Consider the following 22,052-nt stretch of genomic DNA (forward strand, 5'->3'; position numbering starts at 1 on the left):
TAATTTTAATATTTTAAGAGTTTTGATTTTAAATAATAAAAAATTATTATTTAAATAAAAATATTGTTTAGTCAGAGACATTTTATAATTAAACCATGTTTAATAAAAAATGTGTTAATGATAATTTTTGTGTTTTCACATAAAATTAATAGGATTTGTTTTTTTGTCAGTGTTTTGCAGAAAAAATTGAGATGAAATCTTGGTTTGTGTTATTTGAACAGGTTTTTTTGACTATATATATGGGTTCAGCACCCTGAAAAACTTAGAGCACTTCAACTGTGTAGGGGTTACCTATGGAGCTTGTGATTTCAATAAATTCTATCAAATTTTATAAAAATTAGAAAAAACAAAACAAAACAAAACCAACTGAAAATTTTCGCTTGTGATTTCAATAAATTCTATCAAATTTTATAAAAATTAGAAAAAACAAACAAAACAAAACCAACTGAAAATTTTCAAAAAAACCATGATACCGATTACTGAATTCAAACAGATTTAATTAGTGATTACTGAATTCGTGATGGATGTCCCTACTCCTAGACCTAAATACAGTATTTAAGTAAGCAATTTCAGCCGACAGAGAACAGAACTATAATTTTCAAGGAGAGTTATGAATCCATCTTCTGTCCCGCATCCCGAGTTTAAATATAATAAAAGCATCCAGAACATTGCAAGAAAAAGAGTGAATGTCACACTGCATGAACTCCGTGCCTCTGCCCCCACACTAATCTTCTCCAACCTGCTGTTTCTGCTGTGGACGCCATAATGGAATCACCAACCTCCATCATTCAATTTAACATGCGACCCACATTAAAACCAGGCGTCGTTGGCACACCATTTGATAAACTCTGAAAAAGTCGAACTCCCCGTACATTTTTCCACCGAACCCGACGATGCCATTTCGTGAAGGTAACAGGACACCGAAACTACTATCATTACACACGAAGATTACGCAATTTACAACAGGAATTCTCGAATAATTATTAATGGCAATGGAGCTGTTCGCTCTCTCTCAGCGTGAAATTTTGCAATCTTTGTTAGATTTATTTGCATGATTGTGCTGGCTCTAACCGATAGTCAAAGTATCCCGGCTTCCAATTGTTTGCTGCAAGAATTCAATAATGAGGATCGCGATTATAGGGTACTGGGTACTCGTTTTGATCGCCATACAGGTCTCTGTGGCTGCTGCTTGTTCGGCTCCAACGGTCACATGCGGCTTCAGAAGCTGTGACATAACGAATTTCAGAGGGTCACGGCAGGATCGGAAGGTCTGCAAGGCCGAAAGAGTTGTGTACCCGAGAAGCGAGAAGGAGCTTATCGAGGCCGTATCAGGCGCTGTGAGGGAAGGGCGAAAGATAAAAGTTATGAGCGTCGGGTCTCATACTTTTAACCGGTTTGCCTGCCCGGGTGGCAATGCCGGAGTTCTCATCAGTACTCGGGACTACAGTTCAAGAATCAGGGTGAACAAGAGCTCCATGACCGTTACAGTCGATGCCGGAGTTCAATTGAAAGACCTAATTAAACGTTTGGCCGCGGAAGGGCTGACTCTGCCGCATACTACTTACCGGGACGCAGTTTCCATGGCCGGCGTCGTGAGCACGGCGGCTCACGGTAGCGGGCTCTGGGGAAAGGGCAGCGGAGTTTTGAATACGTGGTGGCGATGAGCTTGGTGGTTCCCGCGCCGCCCTACGAGGGTTATGCGAAGCTGGTCAGACTGACGCAAAATGACGAGGATCTGAAGGCTGCAAAGATCTCTCTCGGAGTGCTGGGAGCCATTTCTCGGATCACATTTGGATCTCCAAGGTGCGGTCGTGCCTTTTGCCCGACGGCACGAGTTTGGGGACATAACGTGGTATCCTTCTCTTCGTCGGGTCGTTTACAGGATAGATGACCGGGTTCCTGTTTTGGTTCCGGGAGAGGGAAATGTTGGGTATTTTTAAATGGGGAAATTACCAAAACCAACTAAATAACCAACACAGAGACAATGCTCTGTTTCCACTGTTCCAGGATCATTTGCAGAGAACCTCTTTCAAAAAAAATAACTCAGAACAGAGTATTACACAGCCATAAAATCATTTCAATTCATTAAAACAAAAACACTGATACACATTCATCCTCTTTCACTCAGAGGGATCTACCAAAAACTTGCATTCAGCAAAAACAAAAACTCTGTCTTTTCTCTCCACCTGAGAGTTCACTGTGCTGGGTTTACTGCTGTAAAACCCATTTTTACATTACTGCTGTAAAACTATTTTTACACATACTGCTGTAAAAATATTTTACACATATGCAGTAAATTACATTCACAATTTCAAGAATGCTTGAGCACTCTTTTCTTTTGCATTTCCATGCAAATCCAATACATAAAAAGATCTATGCACTGCTGTGCAATATCTTCCCCTGCTTCACATGCTGGTCTTCATTCTGAGCTCTCCCTGCTCTTTCGCTGCTGCACCTTTCATCTTTGCGGATAGCACTGCTGTGCATTCATCTCCTCTTTGCTTTACTACGCACTGCTGTGCACTATGCTGCCTCCATCATTTTTACAATGGCCAACACTTAAAACAATCCACGCTCACCTGTGGTTTTTAATGGGCAACACATATATATAAAAAATCGCACTTACATCGTGCGCAGCAACCATGCCCATAAAACTTCCTTTTGCTTGCAGGCACACACAACCAATGAAGACTGCAGCACGCACTATCTAAAAACTCCACACCGTATACTTTTATGACAACGTATATATATAAAAATATATAAAACATATAAAAAACATAAATACGTATGTGCCCATACCCAAATTAAAGGGCCTCCAACAAAACACTACGACCAACCATTAATAACATTAACTCTTCCATTTTCGGCGGTCAACCAATAGTCTTCCACTCCACGGAACATTAATTCGCTACAGGCCCGTATGCAGCTTACGCGATCGACGGCGGAGGACGAAGAACCCCATCGGACGGCTGGAGTGGATATCGGAGGGCAGTTTGCAGCAGGACTTTAACCCCCGAGAAGATGACGTTGCGTTACGTCAGGGCAATGACACGTGGCGGCTCCAAATTTTCTCGGAGCTCCTTGCCGGTTTATTCCTTCGTCGGAAAGCTGGCCCGAGAGAATCTGGTGCCGAATTCCGGTCAATCCACCGCGCTGCTGAGGTTTTGGGTGCGCAGTCCTGATGCCGCCGTTGTCCATGCTGCGTCCACGAGCTTCGCTGCAGTTGGAATTAATATTCCAACACTCCCCTTTAATTTCAACTGCTGGGCATTCAATCTTACCCAAACACTTCCTCACATAGAGGGATTCACCAATCTTCCTCGCATAGAGGAATTCACCAACTGCTTCTGATGCAGTTCACAAACAACAAATTTGTCTTCCTCTTAATAGAGGGATTAACCTGAAACTGTGCGTAAGAGCACCTTCCTCATGACAGAGGGATTCACCATGTGACTGTGCTTAAGAGCACCTTCCTCATGACAGAGGGATTCACCATTACAATGTGCTGAAGAGCACCTTCCTCTTGACAGAGGGATTTACCAAACAATGCTAAAAAGCATCTTCCTCTCAACAGAGGGTTTAACCAAATGACTGCTGCAAATGTAGTTCCAAAACAAACAATCATTGCACTGTTGTGTGTGCTAACTCATTACATTGTTCTTTTATGCTGCTGCACATTCTCTGCTGCACTGTTGTGCCATCTTCTTTGCTGTGTCTATCCCACACTGTTGTGTCTACACTTGCACTGCTTCTGCACTTTTCAAGGACAAAATACTCTGTCTTTCTTGGAACAATTACACTGTCCCAACTTACAAATTTACACTGCTGTGTGTGAACATTTCTTACACTCACTGCTGTTGCATATATTGCATTTCAATTCAATGAACAACAAATTCATTACATTTACCTTTACTGCTGTAAGGAAAATTTCTTTTGCATGTGCTGCTGTTCAAAACTTCTTGCTGCTGCATTTTTCACATTTGCATTGCTGTGTGCTTCTCCTTCTTCACGATGGGAAAACTTTTCTTCAAGCTGCTGCTGTCCATACACTTGCTGCTGCAATTTTTTTTATATTCACTGCTGTCCATACCCATAACCATAGACTGTCATCCCTGGGTTTTATTTGCTGCTGCGTTGCCTCTCCAATTTGCACTGTGGCTGCCTTTTGTTTTATCATACTGCTGTGTGCCCATACTCTTGGCACTTCATTCTCCACAAAAAAAACACAGGCTGCTGCCTTTTCTTATGCACCCTTGCTTCACACAATCTTCAGTTACATTTTTTTAACATAATGCACTGCTGTGCAATTCCTTTCATTTTTCTGCTGCCACACATTATCATTCACCCATGTGCATTAAAAGTCTGCTGCCCCTATTTTTTTTATGCATTTCTTTGCATGCTGCATTGCATAAAAAAAATTACATTTTTTTTACTGCTGTGTGAAAGAATTTCATTGCATTCTCAGCCACTGGGCATTTACGCTCTACTGCGTTTTGCCTTCTTCTCATTTTCTTCTCACTGTTTTGCATTTTCATTCCCAATACAAAACATTTCCATCTGCTGTGTATTATACTCACTCTGCTGTGAATATATTTTCTCACTTTTCATAGAAGGAAACTACCTTCCATAGCTATGCATTTCAATGCATGTGCACCACAAAAAGAATTTTAAACTGCTGTTCATTCTAATCCATGTGCTCCACAAAAAAATTTCCAAACTGTTGTTTTATGTTCTGTCTTCCCACTGCTGTGAGGGTCTCCAAGCTCTGCATACTTTTCTTCTTGTGCTGCTGCTCTTTACATTTGAGCGCTGTCCCCTTTTCCTTCTCTGTTGTTATGGCAGATTTAACTTCATATTTTTCCTTTATAAAAAGGTCTTCATCAAGGAGTGACTGTTAATACAGTTCAGCAACAAAAATTACAAGCTCCCCTTTAATGTATGCTTGTCTTCTTTTGGCAGACTCTTCTCAAAACAAACTTAGATCAGCTGCGTTGCTTAAGGGGCTTTCACACTGTATTTCTTTTCTTTTCCATACTTGTGTAACTTTGTTCTTTTGCATGGGTCTAGCTTGTGTAAGAGCCCATGTTAAGTTACAGTCACGTGCCATGTGCCCAATGTTATGACACTTGAAGCATTCAACTTTATTCATGAATAAGAATTCATGATTTCTTCTTGTGGAATTATTTCTTGGAGATTGTCGGGGACCACAACATCTATCTCCATGAAATGCTCTACATTCTTTTGCCATATGACCAAAGTTTGAACAAGCATAACAATAACCAAAAAATGAACTTTGGTACCTGGAAGATGGAGGTTTTCTTGATGTACTTCTGACGTCTTGCTGCCTTGAGATCCTTTGATGATAACCATTGCATCTTGCCTCTTTGACATCAGCTACATTTCTTCTTGGAGTTGGTTTTCTACTTGGAGCAGGATCTCTTCTATTGCAGCCTTCATTTTTCTCCTTGCCTTTGCTGGAACTAGGAGCATCACCATCTCTTTCTAGCTTCTTCACATCTCCTTTGCTTAAAGCATCATCATCCTTGTTTGAGGGTTCAGCTACATACCCAAGTCCTGATTTATCATATGGAGATCTGTGATAGCTGAGCATGTCATCCAAAGCTTGAGAGCTCTTCATGATCTTGTTCATCCCTTCAACCTTCTTCCTGAGGAGGACAATCTCTTCTTCTAACTTTTCACATTCATTATTTTTCTTTGCTAGTTGTCCCTCAGTTTCTTCCTTGCTACGAGTAGCTTCAGCTGCTACTATTTTGAAGGAGATAATATCTGTCTTCATTTTGGAGATTTCTTCATCTTTTGCTTGACTGCTCTTCATTTTCTTTTCAGCTCCTTGTGCCTGCTTCTTGGCTTCTTGTAGTTCGGACTTAAGGGAGGAGACCTCTACCTTGTACTGTCCAATCTCTTCTACAAGCTTGTTCACTCTCTTTTGTCTTTGTTCAAGTTCACTTGTCAAGACATCTGCTTGCTTCTTTGCATTATTCAGCTGATTTGTCATGGATATGACTTCTTCATGATGTTTCTTCTTGCATTGATCAAGCTCCTTCTTAAGCTTGGCAAGCTCTTCATCCCTTTCTCTTACTTGAAACTTGATAAGTTCAAGCTTTTCATTTTCAGCTTCTATGATGGGTTCTTCTTGACTCATTGTCATGGTCAGTGCTCCCTTTGCATGAAGGTCATGCAGTCTGTCCCAAATATCCTTTGCTGATGAATATTTTCCTAGATTCTTCTTCACAGAATCAGGCAGTCCATCCAAGATTAGTTTCGCTGCTTGTGCATCATACTCCATGGATTCTTTATCCATCTTGCTGTCATCAATCACTGACTCCCAGACTTCAATCCCCTCAGACATTAGGAAAGCCCTCATCATTATTTCCCATACATCAAAGTTTCCATCAAACTTTGGGGTTTCAAATAAAATGTATTCTAATGGATTGCCTTCTAGTTTAGTAGAAGGGGGAGACACATTTTTAACAGGCTTGGAGGCTTTCTTCTTTGACCTTGCCATTCTTATCTAGGCTTTAAATACTTGACTGTGTTTTTTAATCACTGACTGTTCCTTTAACAGTAACACAAAAAAAAGCTTTGAGAAATACCTTAATCCCTTTTGGCTGAAACTTCACACTGCTGGAGAGGTTTGACTGCTGCAACAACACCTTCCTTCAGCTTCCTTGACACTTTAAAAGAGCCTGAACCAGCTCTGTCACCATCAAGGAGCCTGGACTAGCTCTGATACCACTGTTGGGTATTTTTAAATGGGGAAATTACCAAAACCAACTAAATAACCAACACAGAGACAATGCTCTGTTTCCACTGTTCCAGGATCATTCACAGAGAACCTCTTTCAAAAAAAATAACTCAGAACAGAGTATTACACAGCCATAAAATCATTTCAATTCATTAAAACAAAAACACTGATACACATTCATCCTCTTTCACTCAGAGGGATCTACCAAAAACTTGCATTCAGCAAAAACAAAAACTCTGTCTTTTCTCTCCACCTGAGAGTTCACTGTGCTGGGTTTACTGCTGTAAAACCCATTTTTACATTACTGCTGTAAAACTATTTTTACACATACTGCTGTAAAAATATTTTACACATATGCAGTAAATTACATTCACAATTTCAAGAATGCTTGAGCACTCTTTTCTTTTGCATTTCCATGCAAATCCAATACATAAAAAGATCTATGCACTGCTGTGCAATATCTTCCCCTGCTTCACATGCTGGTCTTCATTCTGAGCTCTCCCTGCTCTTTCGCTGCTGCACCTTTCATCTTTGCGGATAGCACTGCTGTGCATTCATCTCCTCTTTGCTTTACTACGCACTGCTGTGCACTATGCTGCCTCCATCATTTTTACAATGGCCAACACTTAAAACAATCCACGCTCACCTGTGGTTTTTAATGGGCAACACATATATATAAAAAATCGCACTTACATCGTGCGCAGCAACCATGCCCATAAAACTTCCTTTTGCTTGCAGGCACACACAACCAATGAAGACTGCAGCACGCACTATCTAAAAACTCCACACCGTATACTTTTATGACAACGTATATATATAAAAATATATAAAACATATAAAAAACATAAATACGTATGTGCCCATACCCAAATTAAAGGGCCTCCAACAAAACACTACGACCAACCATTAATAACATTAACTCTTCCATTTTCGGCGGTCAACCAATAGTCTTCCACTCCACGGAACATTAATTCGCTACAGGCCCGTATGCAGCTTACGCGATCGACGGCGGAGGACGAAGAACCCCATCAGACGGCTGGAGTGGATATCGGAGGGCAGTTTGCAGCAGGACTTTAACCCCCGAGAAGATGACGTTGCGTTACGTCAGGGCAATGACACGTGGCGGCTCCAAATTTTCTCGGAGCTCCTTGCCGGTTTATTCCTTCGTCGGAAAGCTGGCCCGAGAGAATCCGGTGCCGAATTCCGGTCAATCCACCGCGCTGCTGAGGTTTTGGGTGCGCAGTCCTGATGCCGCCGTTGTCCATGCTGCGTCCACGAGCTTGGCTGCAGTTGGAATTAATATTCCAACAGGAAAAAACCTACAGATTCTCTTCCGACCGCAGACAGTGCAGACTATCGTCCAGAGCAGACAAATAGGTACGTTTTCACCCTTCTTTTGACTTAATCGTTGTTCGGTGGGAAACTTATTTTGCCCTCATAGATCCTAATTGTTAGTTAGGAAGCTTATTTGAAGAATTTCATATTAAATGCAAGAGAAGCATCGAGCACAGATCGGATTTGAATCCATGTTCAAAAATTCCTACTTCTTTTGCTAATTTTTTGTGGGTTAATGTTAAAACCTAACGTCACTGCAGAGGTTCATTGCAAATTCATGGCGAGCCCATTCCATCTTTCCTTATTGTCAGTTCATCAGCTCGAAATGCATGAAGGAAAAAATGAAACATATGTCAATCTAATCGTTTTAGTTTTATAGCCAATCCATGCTGAAATGTAGTGGTTTTATGGCCAATATTAAGCTTTGTGCAGGATTGCCTTATTATCCGTTTCTTATCCGTTGGAAATGCATTCGTGCAGGATTGCCTTATTATCCGTTTCTTATCCGTTGGAAAGGCATTCGTGCAGGATTGCCTTATTATCCTTTTCTTATCCGTTGGATTGCCTTATTATCCTTTGCTTATCCGTTGAAAAGGCATTCTCATCCAGCAGACAGAATGAAAAATCAATAAAATTAATCATTAGTTTATAGGTTGAAAAAGCATTTTCCTCCATTATTCTCATGCCATGATGGGATGGAAAAGCAATAAAAATGATTTATTGTGTGTTTTAACGCGAAATGTTTGAAAATATGAAAATGTAGTGTTAGGCTAATTTTCAGGTTTTTTCACAAAAAAATCATGTTTAGTTTATTCCATTTTTATAGAATAAAAAATTGTATCTTAAAAATAATTACCATTATATAAAATTATTAAAATTTGAATATTTTTATAAAAATATAATCAACTATATTAAAAATTTAAAATTATTAAAAATTTGAATATTTTCATAAAAATATGACCAATTATATTAAAAATTAAATATTTTTATAAAAATATAACCGATTATTTTACAGATTAATAATATTCTTAAAAAAATTCTAAATTTCATTCTAAATTTGTATTCTTAGAATTTTCCACAAAAATATATAAGCATTAATATGTAATATGCTTAACAAAGCCATCATTATCTTAATTGCCAATTCTATGAATATTTAGGAATCTAATATAAAAGTAAAGTAAAATAATTAACTTAACTTAACTTGATTATTCCAAAATATTTTGGAAATTTACAATCAAATTTAGTTTCAACTCATGATCACCCCATCCACCACCATTTTCCACAGATCTAAGTAACTTTTGCCATTCATCATGGCGATAAAATTGCCATATATCTGTCTGCAACTCTCTTGAGCTTTTGCTCCTGTTGTCTATTTTAAGTATAAATGGATTTTGTTTTCTATATTTTTAATTTTTTGGAGTATTAACGAACCCTAGGATCCACTATACAAATTGGCGTAGTTTATTACGACTTGTTGCCCTGCAGAGGAACAGATACAAGCAACGAAGAACGTTAGCATGCTCTGCCAGATATCGAGTACCGGACTGAGCCAGACAATCCAGGCGGGAGGTGGATTCCTGAACGATGGGAACAAGTTCACGGGATACCCTGTCGTGGGATATAACAACTACATGTAGTCCTCCTCTGGATGCCAGTCTGACCCCAAGACTGACCATAATCACAAGGCAAACATATGCCTGGCCAATGCAAATCATTTGAGGGCAAATGATATCAACTGCAGGTGGGATTCGAGAGTGAACGAGAGCCTTTTCTTCCACACGTCCATCGCCATTCCTCTTTTCAGTATCGCCAGAGCTATTGAAGACATAAAGCTCCTCCGTGGCCTAAACCCTAAGGCCTTTTGTGGGATAGACTACTACGGAGGATTTCTGATGCGTTTTATTAAGAAATCGGAGGCCTACTTGGGCTTCAATGAGGACATTGTCGATATAGAATTCTTCTACTATCGCTCTCGCCAACTGAATGTCCCCAGGTGGAATGAAGATGTGATGGATATTGTGAAGACAGAGACAGAGTAATTTGTTCTTTTTGTGGAACTGAACTGTTCCTGGTGTAATCCCTCTGTTGAGAGGAAGATATTTTATTTTGTAACAGCTACCGCAGTTTTATTAATGAACACATAGTTTTATGAGTGTGTGAAAACTCTATTCTTTCCAGCAAACAACTTGTTAGCTTCCCTGTGTTAAGATCCTGTGTAAAAACAAAGCATCATTCTCTGTTCAGTTTTTGTTTGGAATTATAAGAAATTCCCAACATGGTATCAGAGCTTGTCCAGGCTCTTTGAAGGTGTCAAAGAAGCTGAAGGAAGGATTTCTTACTGCAACAGCTTCTCCAGCAGAGTGAAGACTTAGTCAAGAAAGAATCCAAGGTATTTCTCAAGTCAATTTTTTGTGTTACTATTGAAGACAGTCAGTTATTTTAAAAACACAGTCAAGTATTTTGAAGCATAGTTAAGAGTGCAAGAATGGTTGGAGCCAGCACTAGTATGGGTATCTTTAATACTCAGCTCCCACAGTTTAATGGAAAAAACTATGACTATTGGGCAATAACTATGAAAGCTTTGCTTGCTTCACAAGACTTATGGGAATTTGTTGAAGATGGTTTTGAAGAACCAGTAGATGAAAATGAGTTTAATATTTTAACTCAGGTAGAGAAGGATCTGTTGAAGAGCAATAGGAAGAAGGATTCTAAAGCCCTCTGTTTTTTGTACTAAGCAGTGCATGAGAGTGTGCTTCCAAGGATAGCAGCAGCTAAGAGATCTAAAGAAGCATGGGAAACTCTCAAGATAGCCTATCAAGGCATGGAGAAAATGAAGACAACAAAACTATAGTTGCTGAGGAGAGATTTTGAAAATCTTTGCATGAAGGAGTCAGATAATATTGACTCATTCTTCACACATGTGATTGGTCTGGTCACACAGATAAGGTCTCATGGAGAGATTCTTGAAGAAATGAGGATTGTGGAGAAACTATTGAGGATCCTACCCTCAAGGTTTGATGTGATTGTCACCACCATAGAAGAGACAAAGGATCTCACAAATTTCTGAGTTGATGAACTACATGCATCACTGATAACACATGAGCAAAGATTGAGTAGAAATGAAAACTCATCTCTAGAACATGCCTTCAAGATCCAGATGTTCTTTGGAAGAGTAAGAGGTCAAGGTAGAGGAAACAAGAGAGGAAGAGGCAGAAGCCAAAACAGAGGTGGAAGAAACAGTCCAGCAAATGCTCAAGGAAGAGGCATCAATCCAAATCAAAACCAAGGCCAAGGCAGCAACCAACAAAGTGGACAACATCATTCTCAAGGACAAAAGTATGATAAATCCAATGTCCAATGTCACTATTGTAAAAAATATGGGCATTATGCAAATGAATGTAGGAAGAAGCAACGTGATATGGGTAATAGAACTAGTGCCAATTTCACTAGAGAAAATATCAGCCAAAATAATTTGTTTTTAGCTTGTAATATGGCTGAAGAAAAAGGTGAAGATGTATGGTTTCTAGACTCCGGTTGCAGCAACCATATGACAGGAAACATAGCCCTGTTTTCTATGTTAGATCAGAATGTGAAGTCACAAGTCACACTAGGGACTGATAATAAAGTTTTTGTTATGGGAAAAGGAGAAGTAAAAGTTTTAATAAAGAAAGGTGAAAAGAAAACCATAGCAGATGTTTATTATGTTCCTAGAATGAAATGTAACCTCTTAAGTATTGGACAGCTTGTTCAAAAGGGGTACAATGTTTTCTTTGTGGATGATGTATGCACCATCATGGATAAAGCACCCAGCAAACAATGTATTGCTAAAGTAAAGATGACAAGGAACAAGATGTTCCCTCTCAGAATGAAAGCAGATTTGAAAAATAAAGAAGAAATAGCAGCAGTGACATGTTGGGAATTTCTGATAATTCCAAACAAAAACTGAACAGAGAATGATGCTCTTTTTTTACACAGGATCTTAACACAGGGAAGCTAACAAGTTGTTTTCTGGAAAGAACAGAGTTTTCACACACTCATAAAACTTTGTGTTCATTAATAAAACTGCAGTAGTTGTTACAAAATAAAAGATCTTCCTCTCAACAGAGAAATTACACCAGGAACGGTTCAGTTCCACAAAAAGAACAAATTACTCTGTCTCTGTCTTCACAATATTACACTGTTGTGTGTAAATTTCTTCATTCACGGTGCTACATTCCAAAATAAAAATTTGTCTCTGCATACAAATTTTCTTTACATTGCTGTGTAATTTTTTTCTCACGCGCTACTGTGTGCTTCCCTTGCATTACAATGAACACCAAAAAGAACACATTACATATTTTGCAACAAAACATAACTATTCATTTTTACATGACCCATACTCCCGTACAAAATAACATAAATCTTTTACCTACATTTACCAATCATCGTAGATTTCATTAATCATTTTACTGGAAAACACTGGCGATTAATGTAAATTCTAATTTATGTCACGTAATTTGGTGCAGGCGTGTACATTCAATTGTTGACTTCCATCGAATGGCTTCAAACCAAGATTTCAATCGAATGGTTATCGCTCGCTCAATCCACACGAACTTTATGCTCTGGGAAAAAACTGCTCTGACAAAACCACTGTCCATGTGTCTGCTGCTGGGTGTTATCGCTGCCCCTCCGGAAAATACCACCGTCTCATGAAAAGCGGTGCGATAAAGTCTGGCTGGTTTTCTGGAAACAGTTTTACGGTCGTTGTTTAATGGTCACTGGCGCTGCACGGCAGTTGAAATTACAATTTCAACACTCCCCTTTAATTTCAATCTGCTGGGTTATCAGTCATACCCAAACATTTCCTCAAAAACTCAAAACTTTTCTGGCCCAATGGCTTGGTCAGAATGTCTGCAACCTGCTCCTGAGTTCTGCAGTGTTGTAAAACAATTTCTCCATTGTTTGTGAATTCCCTGATGTAATGAAACTTTGTGTCAATGTGCTTCGTTCTCTTGTGAACCACAAAATTCTTGGATAATGCAATAGCTGAGCTATTGTCACAAAAAATCACAGTTCCTTTTACTTGCTCTTGGCATAAGCTCCTTAACATCCTTCTCATCCAAACTGCTTGACATGTTGCTGTTGTAGCTGCCACATATTCTGCTTCTGCTGTAGACAATGCTACAATAGGCTGTTTTTTAGAAGCCCATGAAATAGCTCCTGAACCCATGTGAAAAACATAACCGGATGTGCTTTTCCGATCATCTACACTTCCAGCCCAATCACTATCAATGTATCCAATTAGATCTGAACATTTTGAAGTGGTATATAAAATGCCAAACCTTTTAGTACCTTTAACATACCTCAGAATCCTTTTTGCTGCCTGCCAATGTGCTTCTTTTGGCCTCTCCATGAATCTGGAAATTAAACTAACAACATGCATTATATCTGGCCTAGTTGCAGTCAAATACATGAGGCTGCCAACTATTCTCTTGTACAAACTAGGATCAAAATCCTTGCTGTTGTCCTCTTTGCTGAGTTTTAATCCCATCACTATGGGAGTGATTGCTGCCTTGCTCTCTTGCATATTAAATCTTTCCAACACTTCATTAACATATTTTTCTTGTGAGATAAAAATCCCATTTTCATTTTGTTCTAATTCTATTCCTAAGAAGTATCTCAGCCAACCCATGTCAGTCATTTCAAATTCTTCTTTCATGATTATTTTGAAATTTTCAATAAGATAAACATCATTGCCTGTGAAAATAACATCATCAACATATAACACAACAATTAGTATTTTACCATCCTTTTCTTTGATGTAGAGGGTGGGTTCTCCCTCACATTTTTCAAATCCATTTTCCAATAGATAGGAATCTATCCTACTGTACCACGCTCTTGGTTCTTGCTTCAGCCCATAAAGAGCTTTCTTCAATCTGCACACTTTGTGTTCTTGGCATTTCTTTTCATAGCCTAGAGGTTGTTCAATGTAAACCTCCTCCATTAACACTCCATTTAGGAATGCTGACTTCACGTCCATTTGGTAAACTTTCCACTTGTTTTGTGCTGCTATGGACAACACTGCTCTCACGGTTTCCATTCTAGCAACCGGTGCAAAAGTTTCCTCATAATCTCTCCCATACTACTGCTTATATCCTTTGACAACAAGTCTTGCCTTGTGTCTTTCTATTTTGCCTTCAACATTACTCTTGGTCTTGTAGACCCATTTAACTCTAATGACTTCCTTTCCTTTTGGTAATTCAACTAAATCCCATGTCTTGTTTCTTTCTATGGCATTGATCTCCTCATCCATAGCTTTTATCCATTTCCTATCCTTAATTGCTTCTTCAAAATGAACAGGGTCATCAACATGACAATATAAAGCAAACAAAGAATTCATACCTTCATTTGCTGCCTCTTGTTCATAAATGTCACTTAGATTTCTGAACTTCTTACCTCTTTCATTTGGTGTACAAGTGCTTGAAGAAGCACTTGAATTTCCTCCTTGTGATGTGCTTGGAGAAGCACTTTCATTTCTCCTCGTGGGTGTCCCTTGCTGCCTTTGTGTTGGTGCTGCTGTTTGAGGATGTATTTCAGCCATCTCCACATCATCTTCATCATGTGACAAAGAGTTTTTAACATTCACTGTTTTCTCTATGCTTCCATCCCAAGCTTCCTCCTCAATGAACTGAACATCTCTACTCACAATAAGCTTCTTGGTGGATGGGTTATACAATCTGTAAGCTTTGGATTACTCACTGTATTCAATGAAAATACATTTCTCCCCTTTGTTGTCCAACTTCTTCCTTAGTTTATCTGGAGTGTGTGGGAATTTCTGATAATTCCAAACAATGGAAGAGATTAAGCAGCTGCTTCTACAAAAATATGGTGGAAGGCCACACTGGGCGAAGAATCGAGTGTTTACATTCGATGGAACTACTCAAAGAGCTGTGAACCTAGAGAAATTCTTGGAGGTAAAGCAGAGACTTGATCCATTTGGGTTCTTCTCAAGCGAGTGGTCGGATGTTGTGTTGGGCAAATGGAAATGGGCCAGAGTTCAGAGATGGCGAGACAGATGTGCTTTCGATGGATTATGCGTCTATAAAATAGATCGCCATTTCTCTCCACAACATGGATTCTTTTGCAAATCGGGTAAAATTTGGACAATTGCTCGCGTTTGCAGGCATCAATGAACAAGAAAATGCATTTTCGAGGCGAATGTCACAAAATTGGTTAAAGTTTTTGTAGGTTGAACCCATTATAGGATTGGATTGAGGGTTTCCAGAATTTTTCTTTGTAGCATGATATTAACCTAGGTTTTCTCATAGGAAAAGATAGATTAGCTGTTCGAATCGTTATAGTTCAAATCATAAATATCATTGGCTGGATATTATGTAGTAGCATTGACAGTGGCACTCATGTCCACGAGGAGAGACTTTTACCTTAAGCTGATCTAAGATGAGTTCGAGAATTGATTTATACATTGTTTATTGTTTAATATGTTAATAAGATTTGGTTTTTCTTTTAGTGGTATTTCAATTTTACTCATATAATGTCACTGCAACAATCAATGTCTCTGATTAAAATAGGTTACGAGAATGCGAAAAAAATAGATGAGTTATTTGAGAATGTAAATTTTTATGATTTATAGTGATTTTTTATGATAATTTTTTTGGTAAATCACATTACAAATTTTTGAGTCCATTTGTTTCTAACTATTAAGTATGGTTCATTGTCAAGATTGTTTATGAACCTTCTGATCCATACAATTTAATATATACTACATAATTGTGTTTGAATAAAATTTGAAGAGAAAATAATTAAATAATTAAATTGAACCTTAAAAAATGAAAGATAAAATATTGCTAATTATAAAAAAAGAATCAATAAAATATTATTTAATGAAAAATTACTAATAACTAAAGTCTTTCTCTAACATTTAATATCTAATTAATAAAATCATTATTATTTTCCTTAACTATTCTTAATATTATTAGAAATCATCTCCAACTAATCATAAAAAAGACCAACACCAATTGAAATACAATTATAATCAAGAGAATAATTCCAAAAAAAACTCAAATATATATAAATAAATAAATTAAATAAACAAATAAAAAAATAAAGAATTGAAAATACAACCAAATAACTAACTTAACATAAGAAAAGAAAAATGAAAAAAAAAATATTATTATTATTATCCAATTTTAAAGTCATTGCCAAGGGATACACTAGGATATTGCTAATTATAAAAAAGAATTAATAAAATATTATTTAATGAAAAATGACTAATAACTGAAATCTTTCCCTAAAATTTAATATCTAATCAATAAAAAACATTATTATTTTCCTTAACCATTCTTAATATTATTAGAAACCATCTCTTAAGAGTGATTGAACAAAAAAAACCAACACTAATTATTTTAATACAATTATAATCATAATTCCAAAAATAAAATAAAAAACAAAACAAATATATATAAATAAATAAATTAAATAAAAAATAAAAACTAAAATTAAATAAATAATCAAAATAAAAATAAAAATAAATGAATAATAACCTAGACACCAAATTAGTGTATGAGAGACATACATACTCTACCCCTCTAGTTTTGAACCTCTAACCTCTTAGGAGGAAACACATGCTCTTATCCATTAGACCCACTCAAAGTGCATAAAATGAAACTAAAATAAAGAAATCAAATAAAAATTAAATTAAATTAAATAAAGGAATCAAATAAATAATAACATCTATCACTAATTAATAAAATAAAATAATTATAATTATAATAATTAATAATTAATTAATTAATTAATTAAGAAAAAAGGGACATATCACAAAAGAAAGGGGAAGATACGAAGGAGAAGGAAAAAATCTAGGAGAAAAGAGATGGGATCCAACAACTGCTAATTTTCCATTTGTCATCGATATTCAACGTATGAGAGATTTTTTTATTTATTTTGATAGCCTCCCAAAACTTGCGGTGATGGGGGTTAATCCTAGCAATGGCCCTAGACTCTTCCAAACAAGTGTTGTGTTTTGTCTTCTCAGCATGTTTAGCTAGAGCTGAGGACCACACGCTACAATGCTTGATATCAGCAGCATGCTCTTGATTTCTTTGATTTATAGGTTGACAAGTTTCCATAATGTATGGGGTCCCAAAGGAACAAGGGATAAAATAGACACCTTTCATGTTCTTTGGGTCCAACAGGTCTTTAACGGATTGGAGGGAACCATGAATGGTGTTGAAGGGTCTATAGGTTGAAGAGATCTTTTGTTTCCTTAAAATACAAGCAATCTTGTCAATAGTACCCTCGATAAATAGAAGTTGAACACTGCCAACCAAATCCCTAGGGTTCTTCCTTGGTTTCAGACCTTTGCTCACATTTAAGAAAGCTCTAAGACCTTGGAGCTTACTATAGCCATAATTCTCAAAGACTCTAAGGATATAGGTTTTCTCATTTTCCAAGTGCTCATCATTTGAAACCTTGAGAGCCCAAGTGGTCAATGTGTTGAGAACACCAACCTTTTGAGCCAAAAAATGGTGGGAGCTAGCGTGAATATATTGCTCTGTGTGGGTTTTCATCCGAAAGACCTGGTGAGAGAAAGAGCCATAATATTTCTTGGAGATAAGAACGTCAATAAAAGGAAGGCTACCATTAATTTCAATTTCCATTGTGAACTTAATGGAGCTAGACTGATTATTCAGATGTTGGAGGAAAACATCTAACTTCTCACGACCATGAGGCCAGTTGATGAAGGTATCATCCACAAATCTTTTCCAAAGCTTAGGCTTGAAAGGAGTAGAAGCTAAGGCTTTGGATTCAAAATCTTCTATAAAAAGGTTTGCAACAATAGGGGAGAGCGGGGAACCCATGGAAACCTAAGAGGTTTGTTCGTAGAACTCACCTTCAAAACTAAAAAAGATAGAGGTAAGGAAAATATCTACCAATTTTCCCTTGTCTAGATCCATGATGCAGTTGATCACTTCAACAGCCTCATTAATAGGGATATTGGTATAAAGCGAGACAACATCAAAGCTGACAAGAGTGTCATTTGGTTCAAATTTTAAATTCTTCAACTCATTGACAAAAGAGGAGGAATCTTTCACAAAAGAATTAGAATGACCAACAAGAGGCTTAAACTTACGAGCTAAATACTTCACTAGGAGATAAATAGGTCCACCAATTGTATTAAGAATGGGTCTAGGGGGGGCCTTCTTTATGAATCTTCGGAAGCGCATAAATCCTAGGCATGATAGGGTTGCTCTCAATAAGCTTATGGTTTATGGAGCACACAGTGCTACTAGATTTTATAGCAGCAACCACCACTTTAGCAACTTTTTTAATGGGGTTTTTTTGTAGCTTCCTATAACTACCATTGTTACACAAATGGTCTAACATCTTTCTTCTATATTCATCCTTATCCATGATAACCACTGCACCACCATTATCCACTTTTAGAATAGCAATACGAGGGTTCTTGTTAAGGGACTTAAGGGCTTCAAACTCAATGCTACTAATATTACTTTTAGGTGATTTTGCCTTCCTAAGAACCACTGCGCAATCGTTCTTAATGACATATTTCAAATTATCAACCATATCCTTAATGCCAAATTCTATTATACAAATAATATCCTCTGCAAGGATCTTTCTAGGAGGAAAGGAGAAATTTAGCCTTTTCTAAACAAGTAAAAACTGAGAATGAAAAAATATTAATCACACTCTTAAGGGAGGAACATAAAATTTTTATTAATATTACGAGTGAAATTAAAATTATTATTATTAAGACATTACCACCATAATTATCACTACAAAATAAATTAATATCACTATTAAAAGTCTTTTCATATAAACAAATATTATTATTATCACAGTTAATGTGAAAATTATGATTAATATTAAAATAAATGCTATTATTTTTATTAATAATATTACTATAATTATTAATTATTATTTATGGAGATTAAATTGAATATATTATTTTATTTCTAAAAAGGAACGGACAAGGGATGGGAGACTCGGGGAGGAGGTTAGAATGGGGTAACTCGAAGGGTAGGAAGATGACCGAAAGGTAGATGAGGGGGGAAGGGACGGGACAAGACTGAAGCTTATACACTTCAATCCAACCCCAGAGTAGTAAGCGGCATCGACAGATAGGTTGGACGGTGACGCTGATGCGTTGACTGAACCATCGGAACATAACCGGTCATCAAACTTGGCGTAGAAGTCAACCAAAACTAAAACACTTGGGGGAGGACACTAAATTTGTTGAAAACGTAGATACAACATTACATAACTAAGTCGGATCACCACTATTCTCAAACACACATGCAGAATCTGAAGCTCCATCGCTATTCTCAAACACACAGCTAGAATCGGGAGATCCGCCAATTGTCGGTGAAGGAGAAACACCTGTTGGAAAGGCGGAGAAGACAAAGCATGAATTCACACATAAAACACGAGCTGCTACTCTTCTATTGATCACACAAAACATGATTTTTACAATGAACCCGATGAAGGGTATTTAACCTTTTCCAACTAGTGACTTGCCTAAAATAACTTGACATGCAACCACATGCAACCACACACTAAAAGTCATCTATCACTTAACTCGACTTGACTCAACACTCAAACACTCAACCCCCAATCACTCAGTTAACTGATTCTCTATGTTTAGCCAACTCCACATGCGGGAGTAATTACAATTTCTAACACTCCCCCTTAATTACAACTGTATGAATCAACATAACTCAACACAACTCAACTGTCACTCAAACATGCCTGTTGTTCTATGTCTCAGCTAGGCTTACAATGACTCAAGACTTTCACAATTTTGCAATTTCTTTTTCTCTTCTTCCAAATTTTAAATCCTCGAAATTGCTTCATTCTCTGTTGAACTTTCTTGCTGTAGGATTTATTTACTTATTGCTACTGCAATTTTTCTTTGACTTGTTTTGAACTTGTTCTGAAAAACAATTGGATCATGTCTTCTACACCTTCCTCTTCAAATATTCGTTCAACCATGAACTGCTGCCACAACATTGCATCTTCAAACTGCCTTATTTTTCTGCTTCTTGTGCTTCATATTCTTCACTTTCTTTCTGCCATATTTCCGGATAGCAAAATCTTATCTCTTCTTGACTCCATTGCTGAAAAATGGTTTCAGTGCATTCATCTTTGTCTTCAGAAGCATCCATATCATTATTTTCACTTTCATCTTCAGGTATTGTTGTTTTTTTCCTATAATCTGCATACTGAAGATCATTATTCACCATTTCATTCAATTCTTGTATTCCTGTTATTGCTTTAAGGCTCGCTTCAATTTTTTCTACTGGTCTATGAATCCATTCTTCAATGAGCTTCAAATCTGCATTAAATTTATTAACAACCTTGTTTTCAACTTTTTCACCCGTGCTATTCTAAACACCTCCATATTAAAAAACAATGTTAAAAACATCTTTATTATGACTCTCTTCAGTGAGAGCTTCCTGCTCTACATCTGCTTTCTTTTCAACTGCATGGAGGTTGTCTTCCACTATTATGTTGTTAGTGGATATTCTCATTAAAAACTCTTCAAACACTCTATCCTGTTTTTTATCATCAACTACTGCTAGATGACATATCGCTTCATGAACAGTTCCAACTGCTTCATATCTTGTTGCTATAGTGGTAGCTTCAACCTTCAATGTTTCATCAAACATTGCGCTTACCATATTTCCACAATCAATCCTTGTTTCAAAAAAGAAACCACACATATCATCAACATAATGTTCATCCACACTATGGTGGGATATCTGAGCATGCATGTGCTCATTGTCAATTTCATTGACAATTTCAACCTCACAAAATTCATCAGTTGTGGCTAGATTCCCCAATTCGCATATAAATTTGCAGTTATCATCCGCATGTGTTTCATCATAGTGGGATTCACTATCATCTGTATCATTCACGTTACAGTGGAGTCTTTGAGAATTTATATTCTCTTGTTTTATTTCACACACAAAGGTTGTTGCTTCTCTCTCTGCAATTTTTGTTGCATCTTTTTCATCCATATGCATGCTTGCATAATGGGTTTCAATTTTACGGTCTTGACAACCATCATCCACTTTTGAGTGGGATTCTCCAAACTTAGTTTTCCTCTCAGAGTCTTGCTCATCTATGCTCAAATCTACCACTGACTTCTTTGCTTGTGACATAACCTGCTGCTGCATGTCACTCCCCCTTATACCAAACTCGGCTTCCAAGAACTTCCATGCTTCCTTGGAAGTTGTAGCTTTTGCTATCTTACACAAAAATTTCTCATCCAATGCTTGTTTTATAAAATTCAATGCTAAAATATCACATACTATAAACATAGGAGGTGGTCGCAGATTAAAGCTACACCAATCACCCTTGATTTCTTCTTTGTCTTCTGTTAGACTTCTCAGTTCCTCAGCGACGGCCTGCACCTCTCTAACCATGGCAATGATCTTTGCCTCTTTTTTTTTTTTTTAATATGCTTCAGTTGCGCTTTGCGACCCATGACTGTTGTCATTCCTTATATATATATATATATATATATATATATATATATATAGCTATTTTTCTCATTGCTTGAGGCTATCTTCCATATCACCCCAAAAAAATATAATTTTCAATATGCACCATTGTAAGACACAATCTTCACAACAAAAACTGTCATACTTGACAAAGCAAACAAAATATTTTTGTAGACCGATGAACTTTGCAAAGCTTTAAACTTTCTTGCCAATAAAATCTTTTTCTTTTATTTAATTTTCTTTTAAATAAAAAAAAATCACTTAAAAGATCTCCCAAAAAACTTCTTTACACGTGCAACTTTCCAAAAAAAAATTCACTGATAACTCTTATAAACCTTTTCAACCCTTTTTCTTTTTTCAAAATACCTTTTAAAGAAAAACTTTAATAATCCCTTTCGAATATATCCTTCCAAAACCTTAAAAGCTTGTAA

The 22,052-nt window shown here is 37.1% G+C and overlaps 1 pseudogene; it reads left to right on the forward strand.

Annotated features, from left to right (window-relative positions):
* The first annotated feature begins 1,121 nt into the window (after positions 1 to 1,121).
* Positions 1,122 to 15,273, forward strand: LOC149209147 (L-gulonolactone oxidase 3-like; annotated as a pseudogene).
* The last annotated feature ends 6,779 nt before the right edge of the window (positions 15,274 to 22,052 follow it).

The sequence above is a fragment of the Pinus tabuliformis genome, chromosome 1_2 (genome assembly GCF_031772625.1).
Source record: "Pinus tabuliformis cultivar Carrire ecotype Pingquan chromosome 1_2, CPIR1, whole genome shotgun sequence".
NCBI lineage: Eukaryota > Viridiplantae > Streptophyta > Pinopsida > Pinales > Pinaceae > Pinus > Pinus tabuliformis.